Below are 17,479 nucleotides of genomic sequence, written 5' to 3' on the forward strand. Positions count from 1 at the left end.
GCTTCTCCAGTCTCCTCCCTGAGACGAGGCATAGGGCCGGCTTCTCCAGTCTCCTCCCTGAGACGAGGCATAGGGCCGGCTTCTCCAGTCTCCTCCCTGGCAGAAGAAGGGTTTGATGCTGAGGAAAGGCGAAGGCTGGTATCACTGTGGCTCAGCATCCTCCTCTCAGCATCTTCTTCTGGTCACTCAGTAGTCTGGCAGAGTCTCTCTGCAGCACACTAGGCGCTCTGGCTGCTCTCCTTCTATACCATCTCTAGCTAGACTGGAACCTTCTAGTGGGAGGAGTGGAGGGGAGAAGCTCAGCACAAACAGATACAATGTTACACTTTCCGTCTCTCATAGACTTACATTACTGCTTCAGTGATGCTCAATGGCAATGACACAGCAGTTTTTCCAGACAAAAACAAGTTTCCAGACATAACAACAGAGCAAAACCAGACATTTAACCCCTTAAGGACCCCTGCCGTACATGTTCGGCGCTGGTGGACGTCACTTAAGGACCTGATATGTATGTAGATCTACGGCACACCAAAATATTTTTTCAATGCTGTCTTAATCAGTATTCGTATTCCCATCTCGCTTTGTCTGGAAGCTGCATGACCTGTGAAGGCTGTGTGCGGAGTACATCGGTGAAGTTACCGGAGATCACTTGAGAGAGGTCGTCCATCGACCGAAACGTTGGGACCTTGTATTTGGCTGCTAAGATTACTGTATAACCTCGACCAAAAATGTACAAAATGATGTTAATATAAATACTGATTAAAACAGCATTAAAAAAATATTTCGGTGTGCCGTGGATCTACTTCTATGAGCCCCCACCTTCGGAGGGTGTGCAGATCTCATCCTACCCGTCGCTTAAGGACCAGCGGCGTACATGTACGGCGGGCTTATCGGGCGGATACAGGAGCTGCATATGCTGGGATCGGTGAAAACACTGATGCCGACGCATTACCCCCTTGTATGCCGCTGTTAAAGCTAACCGGGGCATGCAGAGGCTTTGTGGAGGGTACAGGTGCCCTCCGCATCTCCATCAGGTACCCGCCCTGCAGTGGCGGGGATCTAATGGCAGAGAAGGCAGGCCGATACCTTCCATAGACACGCCTCCTACGGAAGCCTCTGAGATCCAGCCCGGAGGCAGCCTGTCAGCATACAAGCAGACATGCAATGTATTACAATACAGGTTGGGGATCAGACCCCAGAAGTTGAAGTCCCAGAGTGGGACAAAAGTAAAAAGTGTAAACAATTTTTTATTTATTTTTTGTCCATAACGATCGGCTCTATAAAAATATCACATGATCTACCCCCTTACCTGAACTCCGTAGAAAAAGAAAAATAAAAACATTTTTTTGTCACCTTACATCACATAAAGAGTAATACCAAGGGATCAAATAATCATACGCCCCCCCAAGCTAGTACCAATAAAACCGTCACCTCATCCCGCAAAAAATGAGAACCTACTTAAGACAATCGCCCAAAAAACAAAAATAAACTATGGCTCTCAGAATATGGAGACACTAAAACATGATTTTAATTTTTTTTGTTTAAAAAATGCTGTTATTGTGTGAAACTTAAATAAATAAATAAAGTAGACATATTGGGTATTGCCACGTCCGTAACAACCTGCTGTATAAAAATATCACATGACCAAACCCCTCAGGTAAACACTGTAACAAAACAAAAAAAAATTGTGTAAAAACATTTTTTGTCACATTACATCACAAAAAGTGTTATACCAAGCAATCAAAAAGTCATATGCACCCTAAAATTTGGAGACAAAAAAAATCATTTTTAGCATTTTTTCAAAAATGCTTTATTATGTAAAACTGAAACAACCCAAAAAAGTTGTCAAATTTGGTATTGTCGCGTCCGTAACAACCCGCTCTATAAAAATAGCAGATGAACATTGTAAATAACAAAAAAACTGTGCCCTAAAATAGTACCAACAAAACTGTCGCCTTATCCCGTAGTTTCAAAAATGGGGTCATTTTTTGGGAATTTCTACTCTAGGGGCATCAGGGGGGCTTCAAATGTGACATGGCAACTTTAAATGATCCCAGTGAAATCTGCCCTCCAGAAACCACATGGCGTTCCTTTTCTCCTGCGCCCTGCCGTGTGCCCGTACAGCAGTTTACGATCACATGTGGGGTGTTTCTGTAAACTACAGAATCAGGGCAATAAATATTGAGTTTTGTTTGGCTGTTAACCCTTGCTTTGTTAGCGGAAAAAATGGATTAAAATGGAAACCTGCCAAAAAAGTGAAATTCAGAAATTTCATCTCCATTTTCCTTTAATTCTTGTGGAACACCTAAAGGGTTAACAAAGTTTGTAAAATCCAATTTGAATACCTTAAGGGGTGTAGTTTCTAAAATTGGGCCATTTATGGGCGGTTTTCTGAAGTCACAAAGTCACTTCAGACCTGAACTGGTCCTTAAAAATTGGGTTTTTGAAATTTTCTTTAAAATTTTAAGATTTGCTCCTAAGCCTTGTAACGTCCCCAAAAAAAGAAAATGTAATTTACAAAATGATCCAAACATAAAGTAGACATATGGGGAATGGAAAGCAATAACCATTTTAGGAGGTATGTGAACTTTTCCAAATTAATGGTAAATTTGTTGTTTTTTTTATAAATAAAACTGAAATATTTTGACTCAAATTTACCAGTGTCATGAAGTACAATATGTGACAAGAAAACAGTCTCAGGACGGCCGGGATAAGTAAAAGCTTCTCAATCAAAGTCCTAACAATCTCTCAGTATTCATTAACCCTTTCCACAGAGCTATGTAAATATAGTGCTAATGAACAGGATATATATCACAACATATACAGTATACAAAATGCAGTAACACAGTAATAAACAGTATAAGGCTACTTTCACACTAGCGTTCGATCGGATCCGTTCTGAACGGATCCGATCATAATAATGCAGACGGAGGCTCCGTTCAGAACGGATCCGTCTGCATTATTTTAGCATATAACAGCTAAGTGTGAAAATAGCCTCGTACGGATCCGTCCAGACTTTCAATGTAAAGTCAATGGGGGACGGATCCGCCTGAAGATTGAGCCATATTGTGGCATCTTCAAACGGATCCGTCCCCATTGACTTACATTGTAAGTCTGGACGGATCCGCACGGCCAGGCGGACACCCGAACGCTGCAAGCAGCGTTCAGCTGTCCGCCTGTCCGTGCGGAGGCGAGCGGAGCGGAGGCTGAACGCCGCCAGACTGAGCGGATCCGCCTCCATTCAGACTGCATCAGGGCTGGACGGCTGCGTTCGGGTCCGCTCGTGAGCCCCTTCAAACGGAGCTCACGAGCGGACCGACGAACGCTAGTGTGAAAGTAGCCTAAGTTAACCCTTTGAAAAGAAATAAAGTAAGAAGTTTTAATTTTGCATAGCGGACATAGGCAAATGTCCACAAATGTCAAAGTACTCCCTGCTCCAGGGCACTACATCATGTTATATCATTTTATGCTCTGTATACCCAGTATGGTAAATGTATGGAAGTGACGGAGTTAACCTACAGGAAGCTTGGGTGTGGATTCTGCCTCTGCCCTTTGCTGAGTCTAGAGCGTTCTAGGCTAGAGTTTGCTAGGAGAAGAAGAGTGAGGCAGCCAGTCCATGTGCTCCCTGACCTCTGCATGATCTACGGAGGTCAGTCCGGTCTCCTGCTAGCCGCCAAGCGATTTAGACTTTTCTGCAGAGAGGGAAATACTGTGAAGCCACCCTTCACGGCTGAACATGACTTGGCCAGTCATATCTTGAAAGCTGTACACCTCAGCTACAAATTACAGGCAAAAGTGAGATTGCCCACCACCGATTCTGCAGGAAGTGAAAGAGAGAGAGGAGTGAGGACAATAACTCCCATCCTTGCTCAAATCCATACAAAACCTTCCAGGGAGACACACCGTATATTGAGGGAACTGTGTTTTGCTGTCGGATGTACAAATCTCATTCTGCACTTAATAAAGAGACGTTTCTTCTGCCTCTGGCCTGATTATGGCACCATTCGCCGGTTCACACCCCTGCCTTACCCTGGACCACCAGCTGTCCTGGACACTGGGCGCTAATGTTGGCACGACGGCACTGCGTAAACACATGGGTGTGGGAAAACCATGCAACTTACAGCCCGATACACCAGCCACTGCATCCCCCACCGGCCCGTACGCCCTCTCCAGCAGTTATGGCTCATCAACATCAGAAGAAGGGAGCTGTTGTTCCTTCCCATTGACTTGTCATCTATAGCTCCTGATGCTCCTCCTTGTAATCACTTGACAGGAATCGATCACCGTGCATCAGCACAGAAGCTCACCGTGCTCCTGGCCAGGTTTCTGGTACTTCAGTCCCTCCCTTTCCATGTAGTTGACTCTGCAGATTTCAGAGAACTGATGGCAAGGTGGAGAGTCCCAAGCCGCCATTGCCAAGCGGTTCCAGGCCTGCACATGTACATCGAGCAGGAGGTGGGCCAGTCCTTGGGGCTCTCCGTTTCTGATGTGTGGCGCTGCACCTATGGTCAAGGACAATATATGTCGATGTGGACTTTTAAGTCTAGCCGCGCGTTCTCGATCACAGGGTATGGACCATTGGCATTGGTTATTAGTTTTTCATGTATGCATTTGTGGACATCAGGTATTTTCTGATTTCCCTCAGCAATCGGTCAATGGATGCGCATTTCTTCATATTGAGTCGTCTATACGCCATGCCGCTCTCGCACATCGAGTACTGGCGCTGGTTCCCACTTGTCCGTTTCTATATTTATTACCTTCACGCTTTTTGAACCATTGACTTTATTATTTTGTATTATTTTGTCTTTTGTCTCCTACAGTTTTGCCATGGAGATCGCTCCTGTTGCGGAGCTTGAAGATATACCCTCAATATCTTCACTTAAATCCCCTTGTAGCTGAAGAAACAGGTCAATATTCAAGAGACAATTTCCCCAGTGACTGACGACACACAGTTTGGGAGTCACTGACTTTACTAGGCATGTGCACCTGGATTCAAACCCCCAACAGCCTCATTTACATACAATACATAGATTACTATGGTACAAGGAGAGGTGGGGTCAGACAATAGCAAGGGCTGATGGGAGGATGAGGGGGGAGGGGAAGAGGTACAGGCAAGAAAGACATTCGATAAGTGGCGATGTTTGCCACAATGCTCCCCCAGAACCAAGCCGGCATACACAGTCTGATCCCAACGGATCGGCTTGGGGATGTCCGGAGGAGCGCTCACAGATCACTTTTCAAGTTCAGTTTGTCTGGATAACCCGTCGGCGTTGCCATTTTGCTTCCCAGGGCGGTAGTGGATGGTAAAGTCAAAAGGCTGCAGCGCCAAACTCCAGCGCAGCAGCCGGGCATTGTCTCCTGACACCCTGTTCAGCCGCACCAGCGGGTTGTGATCTGTGAGTAAGGAAAAGGGTTGTCCATACAAATAGGGCTGCAGCTTTTTAAGGGCCCACACCACGGCCAGGCATTCTTTTTCTATGGCGGCGTAGCTTACTTCCCGAGGTAAAAGTTTTCTGCTTAAGTAAGCCACTGGATGCTCGCCGCCATCTTCTCCGACTTGGCTCAGTACTGCCCCCAATCCAAACATAGAAGCGTCTGTGTGGACAAGAAAGAGTTTAGTTGGATCAGGGGCGGCAAGTACAGGTGCATTCACAAGAGCCGTGTTTAGTTGCTGGAATGCCTGCTCACACTCTGGGGTCCAGACTACTATCTTAGGAAGATTCTTGCGGGTCAAATCGGTGAGGGGTTTGGCCAGGGTACTGTAGTTGCGTACAAATTTACGGTAGTATCCTGCGGTACCTAGGAATGCCAGTACTTGAGTTTTGGTCCGAGGGGTTGGCCATTTGGCTACAGCCTCTACCTTAGCCGGTTCAGGTTTTTGTTGGCCACTCCCTACCCGGTGTCCTAGGTATTGGACTTCTGCCATCCCTATATGGCACTTACTGGGTTTCAGAGTTAATCCTGCCTCCCTAATACGGTCTAGTACGGCTCCTATGTGGGTCAGGTGTTCAGTCCAGGACTTGCTGAAGATCGCTATATCATCTAGATAGGCGCAAGCGTACTCCTGGAACCCATCCAATAGCCGATCCACCATCCTCTGAAAAGTAGCCGGAGCGTTTTTCATCCCGAATGGCATGACCTTAAACTGGTACAGGCCAAACGGGGTGACAAACGCCGACTTAGGGATGGCGTCTTCGGCTAGGGGAATCTGCCAATACCCCTTACAAAGATCTATTGTGGTGAGGTATTGGCCCCTGGCCATTTTGTCCAGGAGCTCGTCTATCCGGGGCATAGGGTAGGCATCGGATATGGTCTTATCATTAAGCCTCCGGTAGTCTACGCAGAAGCGGGTAGTCCCATCCCGCTTCGGCACCAGAACTACTGGGGAGGCCCAAGGGCTTTCAGAGTGCTCTATAACTCCTAGTTTTAGCATTTCTTCAATTTCCTTGCGCATATTATCCTTTACAGATTCAGGTATGCGGTAAGGAGGTTGGCGGAGAGGGGTCTGCCCTGGTGTTTCTACTCTGTGGGTGGCTAACGGGGTGTACCTGGGGATATTAGAAAAAGTGGTTCCTTTTTCCCTTATTAGACTATGAACCTGCGCCCTTTCCTGGGGACTCAGCCGTTCACCTAACTGAACCTCTTCCAGGTCCTCTTTCTGGCCCTCTTTCTCTAGGAGGTCTGGGAGAGGTAAATTGTCAAAGTCCTCTGCGGCAGAGGCGCAAATAGCAGTCACCTCTTCTATGCGCTCGTAGTAGGGCTTCAGCATGTTCACATGGAGCATGCGTCTGCCCCCTGCTCCAGCGCACGGGCCGATCACATAGGTGGTATCACAGATTTGCTCCACCACCTTGTATGGGCCCTGCCAGGAGGCCTGCAGCTTGTCATTAGGGACTGGCCGTAGGATTAACACCTTCTGCCCGACCTGAAAGCTGCGGTCCCTGGCCCCCTTATCATACCATCTGCGCTGTCGTTGTTGGGCCGCTTGGAGGTTAGTACGTACCGCCTGGGTCAGAGCCTCCAAGCGTTCCCTAAACTCCAGCACGTATGGAACAATAGGGGTACCATTCGTAGTTACCCCTCCCTCCCAGTGTTCTCTGATAAGGTCTAAGGGACCCCTCACTCTCCTCCCGAACAATAATTCAAAAGGGGAGAATCCCGTGGATTCTTGGGGTACTTCCCTATAGGCAAAGAGCAAGTGGGGCAAAAACCGTTCCCAGTCTTTTTGAGTGTCTATGAACGTGCGGATCATCTGTTTAAGTGTTCCGTTAAACCGTTCACAGAGCCCGTTGGACTGGGGGTGGTAGGCGGAGTTTAAGATCGGTTTCACCCCACACACTTTCCATAGTTGGTGGGTGACCTCTGCAGTGAACTGGGTGCCCCTATCCGATATAATCTCCCGGGGAAATCCCATACGGGAGAATATTTGCATAAGGGCATCGGCTATAGTCTCTGCATGTACATTGGTCAACGCCACTGCCTCTGGGTATCTAGTGGCGTAGTCCACCACGGTCAAGATGTATTTCTTACCGGAGGGACTGGGTTTCGCTAGGGGTCCTATTATGTCTACGGCTACTCGACTGAAGGGTTCTTCAATTATGGGCAGGGATCTGAGTTTGGCTTTATAGCGATCCCCTCTCTTCCCTACCCTCTGGCAGGTATCGCACGTTTGACAGTATTGTCTAATATCCTTTGAGATACCTGGCCAGAAGAAGTTCTGTGTCAGCCGATGTTTCGTTCGGCTGATTCCTAAATGTCCTGATAATGGTATATCGTGCGCGATGCGCAGCAACTCTTGTCTATACTTTCGGGGTACCACTAACTGCTTAGTGGGCACGGGTATGGACCCTGCTACTACCTTCTCTGCATAGCGGTATATGAGACCTTTATCCCAAGCATATCTCTCTCCCTCCAACCCTCCTTGGTCCTTGTTAATCCTATCTTTATATACCTGCAGGGAGGGATCTAGGGCCACCTCACTGCCAAATTCCAGGGGGGCATCCCAGGGGAGAATAGGAGGGGTGTGTGGCATATTGTTTACCTGAGCCTTAGAGTGATCGGATGGAGCCGTGGTGCGTGCTTGCTGCCGGGTAACAACCGGGTAGGCCTCTTGGATAGTTGGTTGAGGGACAAAAGCAGAGGTGAGCTCCCCCAAGTCGTTGCCCAAAATAACATCAGCGGGCAAATCCTGCATAATTCCCACCTCCACGTTTCCATGCCCTGCCCCCCAATTCAAATGCACCTTGGCAGTGGGAACTTTGTAAATTGCTCCCCCTGCCACCCGTACAGCTACACAGTCTCCGGTGAGGGTGTGCTTAGGCACCAAATGATTTCGGACCAGGGTTAACGTGGCCCCAGAGTCACGTAATCCTTGTATACTCTTCCCCTCCATGTGTACCACCTGGCAGTGCCCCTGACGGTTGTCTGAGGCGGCTTGTATGGGGTTTACCTCGTGTAGGATCCCCAGAGGCTCTTCTATTGAGGTGATTGTGGATGTTGGGAGCACAGATTCTCTTTGGCAGCAGTGTACTGCAGCCCGATTGGGGGGAGGACCTTGGTAGTTCCAGTTCTGGCGAGGTCGGTTACGTGGGCAGTCTCTCTGGATGTGCCCCTGTTGGTTGCAGGTGTGGCAGCGGATCGATGGTCGGGTATTGTACCTAGGAGGGTACTGGTTGTGGCTCGCGGCTGGTCGTGGGTGAGCCAAGGTAGTCACTGCTGGCAGAGGGGTGGTAGATCCATACGTGGTCCGGTGTGGTGTGCGTTGGTCTCGTCTGGTGTCTTGGAACTCGTCAGCTAGCTTGGCTGCCTCTGGTAGGGTACGGGGTTTGCGATCTCGTACCCAATTTTGCAGTTCTGTGGTTAGTCCATTAAAAAACTGCTCCATTACTATTAACTGGAACATCTCTTCCATAGTGGTGACCCGTGTCGCTTCCATCCACCCCTTGGCGGCTCGTTGTAGTTGGTGTGCCCATTCAGTGTGTGAGTCTTTTGTTTGTTTCTTGATGTCCCGGAATTTGAGTCGGTATGCCTCAGAGGTAATGGCATACCGTGCTAGGATGGCTTGTTTGACTTTGTGATAATTCCTGATGTCTTCGTCTGGGATGGTTCGGCATGCCTCTGCGGCGCGGCCTGACAATCTACCTGCCAGCAGGGGTACTTGGTCGGCTGGGCTGATGTCGTGTAGCTGGCACAACCTTTCGAAATCCTGTAGGTATTCGTCAATATCACTTTCTCCTTCTGTGTAATTTTTAAAAGCTTGGTAGGGAATCTTAGCTTTTTCCTGGGTAGTGCTGGTGGGCGCTGGGGCTCCTTCCCCAACTCGCTGAATAGCGTTTTGCTTAGCTGCAATGTACTCGTGTACATCTGCTATCAGTCTTTCTAGTGTCTCCATGGAGGGGGTGTTTGGGTAAAAAGCTAACCTGCTATTGAGCTCTCTTGTAAATTCCGTTGGCTCTGTCTCCTGTGGAGTTGCCGCAGTGGTCGCTCTGTCCCCCTCCATGAGTTCGGCCACAAGAGTAGCTTTGGTTTTGTTGCTGGCTTTTCTTCCCCTTGCTTCCAATAATTCCTTTAACGTAGTTCGTTTCAATGTTGCATAATTCGTCTCCATTCACCTTTCGTTCGAATGACTGCACATATTCTCGAACTCCGGTATATCCGAATGGCTGTTTCAACGAACTGCTGCTTTGCTGTGCGGTTTGAATCCCGCCGCTTGCCACCAATGCTTGAAGATATACCCTCAATATCTTCACTTAAATCCCCTTGTAGCTGAAGATACAGGTCAATATTCAAGAGACAATTTCCCCAGTAACTGGACGACACACAGTTTGGGAGTCAACTGACTTTACTAGGCATGCGCACCTGGATTCAAACCTCCAACAGCCTCATTTACATACAATACATAGATTACTATGGTACAAGGAGAGGTGGGGTCAGACAATAGCAAGGGCTGATGGGAGGTTGAGGGGGGAGGGGAAGAGGTACAGACAAGAAAGACATTCTATAAGTGGCGATGTTTGCCACAGCTCCGCTATGTGCGGTTACCTTCAATAACATCCAGCATGTTTTTAGATTTTTTTTCTATATTTATTAGTGATTTTTGGACCAATAAAACACGGGATATTTTATATCTTGGCTCGATTCTTCTTGTTGTGGTGTCATACATATTGCGGAGCAAGGTTTTTATATTTATGTGGGCAAATGTAGGTATTGACACCAGCAACTTGGCCAGGTGATGGCAATGCCAGCTCCGCGTTGTAATGCTGGGATGTCCTCCTCTGGGATGTCCTCCTCTGGGATGTCCTCCTCTGCCTCTGCAACCTCCCCCTTGCCCTGTGGGATGAGGCGACGGTTAGATTGGCACTATTTGGGTGGGCGTACGCCTTCTTCATCGCTTGCTGTTGTACTTTTTATGATGTAAGGTGACAAAAAAATAGTTTATTTAGCACAGTTTTTATTTTTTTACAGTCATGGGATGTTTATAGAGCCGGTCGATACCTAATATGTCTATATGTCGTTTCCCTATTTTTTACAATTTTTTTAACTTTATTTTTGGAAAAGGACGCTTATTTTTTTTCTTTACTTGAAACTTTTAATTTTTTTTGTAAAACTTTAATTTTATTAACTTTTTTTTTCACTTTATTATGTGTCCCACTCTGGGGTCTGATCCCTGCTACAATGCAGCACGATACATCGGTACTGTGCCGTAAAACACGCGATGCAGCAGCTCACTGCAGACCAAATCCAGTACAAACACGCATAGTAATGGCTAGTGCTATCCTTATAAGTGAGAGATGCTTGGCAAATCATTGTGTACACAATTACCTCAGCCCGTCTGCCGCACGCCTAGGGGCTGGGCCTCCGTACGTGCCAGGCCCCAAGCCTTGGAATGGCTTTGGGGCTGCCATGGCAACCATCGAGTCCCCGCCACAGCAGCGCGGGGACCAATGGATGAGGTGAGGGAGCGCAAACCTCCCATATGCAGCGGTCAGCGCTGACCGCGGCATATGAGGGGTTAATCCACCGGCATCATCACCGATGCTGGTGGATGCAGCAGGGATCCGGGTGTCAGTAACAGTTGGATCTCTGCCACTGATCGCGGCACCACAAGCGGGGAAGGAAGGACCGCAGGACGAGAACACTCATCCTCTAGCGCTAAGTGCCGTCGATTTAGGATGAGCATTCTCGTCCTGGGTCGTTAAGCTGTTAAGTCCCGCAAAGAAATGACGTACATGTACATCATGGGTCCTGAAGGGTTAAGTAAACACACAAATAACTGGTTCAGTATACAGTTCTAATCCCTATATTAACAGTAGGAACCTTATATAACACTTTTAAATGCCTACTTTTGCCTCTTGCTTCCATAAAACACAGCTCTTAGTGGAGTGTGTATCTATTCAGCTCCTCTCTCTGGTGAATAATGATTCCAGCAGCTTCTCCTAGGGGGGTTTCCCACACAGGCTGTGTGTGAGGCTCGCTGTGATTGGTCACAACTCCTGGGCTATGTGAGGCTGGCTATGATTGGTCAAAACTCCTGGGCTGTGTGAGGATAGCTAGGATTGGTCAAGACTCCTGCCCACCAACAACAGTTTAACTCCATGCTTTCTGTTGTTTCTGCTGTGTCACTGAGCTTACCTTACATTATATAATGAATCTTAAAGGCATATTATCTTTTCTTCTTCTGTGAACACAATATATAACAGTTATATGACATCCAAACATGAAGTCACAGTAAATAACTCTGCTTCTGTCTTTAACACACAAACATAGGAACTGTATTAAGGTTATTGGCAGGTCCAGCTGTATACACATATAAGCTATACTAGCAACCGAGGACAGGTCCTAGCTGGCCAGCTACACTGCTTCCCTTACTATTCCACTGCCCTGACGTCATGGTGCCAGAAATGACGAACTCAGAAGTCTCAGGAATGAAATTCCCGTGCCCAGAAAGAACCTTTGTGTGTGTGATGCAAGCACGTCGGATCCTACGAGACTTCTCCCACTTCTGGGAGTATTCCTAGAGCCCAGGGCTGCCTTCACCGAAGGACTTAGGCCAAAGAACGTTCTCTGCATTTACCCTCCCAACTTGTGGGGCAGCAAAAGGTTGTCCGGTCTGAACATCTTCAGATTCCTGGCACTCCAGAAGCAGCTTCCATGAGAAACCGAAGCCAGGAGATAATAACTGAAGTAGGTAAAGGGAGGAGGCCTTTTAAATCCTATGCTTCTCTGTCCTGGGGGTGGGGACACCCTCCTGTGAGTGCTGTTGTGGAGGCACCGAGGATATGCATGCCACTGGGCCTCACTATCCCACTGCTGTTGGGTTCTGCTACTACTGTGATCTGCCACCATCTTGTGCCACTCTGCCAGTATGTGATTCTTGGGGCACTGCACGGTTAAAGGAGTTGTCCCATGAAAAATATTCTACAGTTTTAAAACCAGCACCTGGATCTGAATACTTTTGCAATTGCATGTGATTAAAAATTTTGCATAGCCACTGAGTTATGCAATAAAACCTGTCTGTATGGCGCCACCTGCTGTTTGTTTTTATACTTACTTCTTTGATCTGCTCACTGAGAAGGCCGCACATGCTCAGATTCATCCTTCAACTGCCTCCTGAGCTGTCATAGGGAGAGCTGAGACACGCCCCTGAGCTGTGATAGGGAGAGCTGAGACACGCCCCCTGAGCTGTGATAGGGAGAGCTGAGACACGCCCCCTGAGCTGTGATAGGGAGAGCTGAGACACGCCCCCTGAGCTGTGATAGGGAGAGCTGAGACACGCCCAATGAACTGTGATAGGGAGAGCTGAGACACGCCCAATGAACTGTGATAGGGAGAGCTGAGACACGCCCCCTGAGCTGGGATAGGGAGAGCTGAGACACACACCCTGAGCTGTGATAGGGAGAGCTGAGACACGCCCCCTGAGCTGTGATAGGGAGAGATGAGACGCCCCCTGAGCTGTGATAGGGAGAGCTGAGACACACCCCCTGAGCTGTGATGGGGAGAGATGAGACACGCCCCCTGAGCTGTGATAGGGAGAGCTGAGACACGCCCCCTGAGCTGTGATAGGGAGAGCTGAGACACGCCCCCTGAGCTGTGATAGGGAGAGCTGAGACACACACCCTGAGCTGTGATAGGGAGAGCTGAGACACGCCCCCTGAGCTGTGATAGGGAGAGCTGAGACACGCCCCTGAGCTATCATAGGGAGAGCTCTGACAGGCCCCCTGAGCTGTCATAGGGAGAGCTGAGACACACACCCTGAGCTGTGATAGGGAGAGCTGAGACACACCCCCTGAGCTGTGATAGGGAGAGCTGAGACACACACCCTGAGCTGTGATAGGGAGAGCTGAGACACACACCCTGAGCTGTGATAGGGAGAGATGAGACACACACCCTGAGCTGTGATAGGGAGAGCAAAGACACGCCCCCTGAGCTGTAATAGGGAGAGCTGAGACACACCTCCTGAGCTGTGATAGGGAGAGCTGAGACACACACCCTGAGCTGTCATAGGGAGAGCTAAGACACGCCCCTGAGCTATCATAGGGAGAGCTCTGACAGGCCCTCTGAGCTGTGATAGGGAGAGCTGAGACACGCCCCCTCAGCTGTGATAGGGAGAGCAGAGACACACACCCTGAGCTGTGATAGGGAGAGCTGAGACACGCCCCCTGAGCTGTGATAGGGAGAGCTGAGACACGCCCTGAGCTGTCATAGGGAGAGCTGAGACACACCCCCTGAGCTGTGATAGGGAGATATGAGACACGCCCCCTGAGCTGTGATAGGGAGCGCTGAGACACGCCCCCTGAGCTGTGATAGGGAGAGCGGAGACACGCCCTGAGCTGTGATAGGGAGAGATGAGACACGCCCCCTGAGCTGTGATAGGGAGAGCTGAGACACACACCCTGAGCTGTCAAAGGGAGAGCTGAGACACGCCCCCTGATCTGTGATAGGGAGAGCTGAGACACACCCTGAGCTGTGATTGGGAGAGATGAGACACGCCCCCTGAGCTGTGATAGGGAGAGCTGAGACACACACCCTGAGTTGTCATAGGGAGAGATGAGACACGCCCCCTGAGCTACACCCCCTGAGCTGTGATTGGGAGAGATGAGACACGCCTTCTGAGCTGTGATAGGGACAGATGAGACACACACCCTGAGCTGTGATGGGGAGAGATGAGAGACACCCGCTGAGCTGTGATAGGGAGAGCTGAGACACGCCCCCTGAGCTGTGATAGGGAGAGCTGAGACACGCCCCCTGAGCTGTGATAGGGAGAGCTGAGACACACACCCTGAGCTGTGATAGGGAAAGCTGAGACACGCCACCTGAGCTGAGATAGGGAGAGCTGAGACACACCCCTGAGCTATCATAGGCAGAGCTCTGACAGGCCCCCTGAGCTGTGATAGGGAGAGCTGAGACACGCCCCCCTGAGCTGTGATAGGGAGAGCTGAGACACACCCTGAGCTGTCATAGGGAGAGCTGAGACACACACCCTGAGCTGTGATAGGGAGAGCTGAGACACACGCCCTGAGCTGTCATAGGGAGAGCTGAGACACACCCTCTGAGCTGTCATAGGGAGAGCTGAGACATGCCCCCTGAGCTGTGATAGGGAGAGCTGAGACACGCCCCCTGAGCTGTGATAGGGAGAGATGAGACACACAGCCTGAGCTGTGATAGGGAGAGCTGAGACACACACCCTGAGCTGTCATAGGGAGAGCTGAGACATGCCCCCTGAGCTGTGATAGGGAAAGATGAGACACGCCCCCTGAGCTGTGATAGGGAGAGCTGAGACACACACCCTGAGCTGTCAAAGGGAGAGCTGAGACACGCCCCCTGAGCTGTGATAGGGAGAGCTGAGACACACCCTGAGCTGTGATTGGGAGAGATGAGACACGCCCCCTGAGCTGTGATAGGGAGAGCTGAGACACACACCCTGAGTTGTCATAGGGAGAGATGAGACACGCCCCTTGAGCTACACCCCCTGAGCTGTGATTGGGAGAGATGAGACACGCCTTCTGAGCTGTGATAGGGACAGATGAGACACACACCCTGAGCTGTGATGGGGAGAGATGAGAGACACCCGCTGAGCTGTAATAGGGAGAGCTGAGACACGCCCCCTGAGCTGTGATAGGGAGAGCTGAGACACGCCCCCTGAGCTGTGATAGGGAGAGCTGAGACACGCCCCCTGAGCTGTGATAGGGAGAGCTGAGACACGCCCCCTGAGCTGTGATAGGGAGAGCTGAGACACACACCCTGAGCTGTGATAGGGAGAGCTGAGACACGCCCCCCTGAGCTGTGATAGGGAGAGCTGAGACACACCCTGAGCTGTCATAGGGAGAGCTGAGACACACACCCTGAGCTGTGATGGGGAGAGCTGAGACACACACCCTGAGCTGTGATAGGGAGAGCTGAGACACACCCTGAGCAGTCATAGGGACAGCTGAGACACACACCCTGAGCTGTGATAGGGAGAGCTGAGACACACACCCTGAGCTTCGATAGGGAGAGCTGAGACACACACCCTGAGCAGTCATAGGGAGAGCTGAGACACACCCCCTGAGCTGTGATGGGGAGAGATGAGACACACACCCTGAGCTGTGATGGGGAGAGATGAGACACACACCCTGAGCTGTGATAGGGAGAGCTGAGACACGCCCCCTGAGCTGTGATAGGGAGAGCTGAGACACGCCCCCTGAGCTGTGATAGGGAGATATGAGACACGCCCCCTGAGCTGTGATAGGGAGAGCTGAGACACACACCCTGAGCTGTGATAGGGAGAGCTAAGACACGCTCCCTGAGCTGTGATAGGGAGAGCTGAGACACACACCCTGAGCAGTCATAAGGAGAGCTGAGACACACCCCCTGAGCTGTCATAGAGCTGAGACACACACCCTGAACTGTGATAGGGAGAGATGAGACACGCCCCCTGAGCTGTGATAGGGAGAGCTGAGACACACACCCTGAGCTGTGATAGGGAGAGCTGAGACACACACCCTGAGCTGTGATAGGGAGAGCTGAGACACGCCCCCTGAGCTGTAATAGGGAGAGCTGAGACACGCCCCCTGAGCTGTGATAGGGAGAGCTGAGACACACACCCTGAGCTGTGATAGGGAGAGCTGAGACACGCCCCCTGAGCTGTGATAGGGAGAGCTGAGACACACACCCTGAGCTGTGATAGGGAGAGCTGAGACACACCCCCTGAAACAACAGATTTGGGGTGCGGGGCTCCTCTTCTCACAGATTCGGGGTGCGGGGCTCCTCCTTTCATAGATTCAGGGTGCGGGGCCCTCTCACAGATTCAAGGCTCCTCCTCTCATATAATCGGGGTGAGGGGCTCCTCTCATAGATTCGGGGTGCGAGGCCCTCCAATAATAGATTCAGGGTGCGGGGCCTTCCCTTGTCACTCTCTTCTCCACTCCTCCCTTGTCACTCTCTTCTCCCCCCCTCTTGTCACTCTCATTCCCTCCCCTGTCACTCTCATTCCCCCCCTTGTCACTCTCTTCTCCCCCCTCCCTTGTCACTCTCATTCCCCCCTCTTGTCACTCTCATTCCCCCCCTTGTCACTCTCTTCCCCCCTCCTCTTGTCACTCTCATTCCCCCCTCTTGTCACTCTCATTCCCCCCCTTGTCACTCTCTTCCCCCCTCCTCTTGTCACTCTCTTCTCCCCCCCCCTCTTGTCACTCTCTTCTCCCCCCTCCCTTGTCACTCTCATTCCCCCCTCTTGTCACTCTCATTCCCCCCCTTGTCACTCTCTTCCCCCCTCCTCTTGTCACTCTCTTCTCCCCCCCCCTCTTGTCACTCTCTTCTCCCCCCCCCTCTTGTCACTCTCTTCTCCCCCCCTTGTCACTCTCATTCTCCCCCCCTCTTGTCACTCTCTTCTCCCCCCCTCTTGTCACTCTCTTCTCCCCCCTTGTCACTCTCATCCCCCCCCTCTTGTCACTCTCATTCCCCCCCCCTTGTCACTCTCATTCTCCCCCCCCCTTGTCACTCTCATTCTCCCCCCCTTGTCACTCTCATTCCCCCCCTCTTGTCACTCTCATTCTCCCCCCCTCTTGTCACTCTCTTCTCCCCTCCCCCTCTTGTCACTCTCTTCCCCCCCCCTCTTGTCACTCTCATTCTCCCCCCCTCTTGTCACTCTCTTCTCCCCTCCCCCTCTTGTCACTCTCTTCTCCCCTCCCCCTCTTGTCACTCTCATTCCCCCCCTCTTGTCACTCTCACCCCCCCCCTCTTGTCACTCTCATTCCCCCCCTCTTGTCACTCTCATTCCCCCCCTGTCTCTCTCCCCCCCCCTTGTCACTCTCATTCCCCCCCTCTTGTCACGCTCATTCTCCCCCCCCCTCTTGTCACTCTCTTCTCCCCCCCTCTTGTCACTCTCATTCCCCCCCTCTTGTCACTCTCATTCTCCCCCCCTCTTGTCACTCTCTTCCCCCCCTCCCTTGTCACTCTCTTCTCCCCCCCCCCCCCTAGGGGAGCCCGGCCGAGCGCTGTCCGG

This window comes from Bufo gargarizans, unplaced genomic scaffold, assembly GCF_014858855.1.
Source record: "Bufo gargarizans isolate SCDJY-AF-19 unplaced genomic scaffold, ASM1485885v1 fragScaff_scaffold_350_pilon, whole genome shotgun sequence".
In the NCBI taxonomy this organism is placed as follows: Eukaryota; Metazoa; Chordata; class Amphibia; order Anura; family Bufonidae; genus Bufo; species Bufo gargarizans.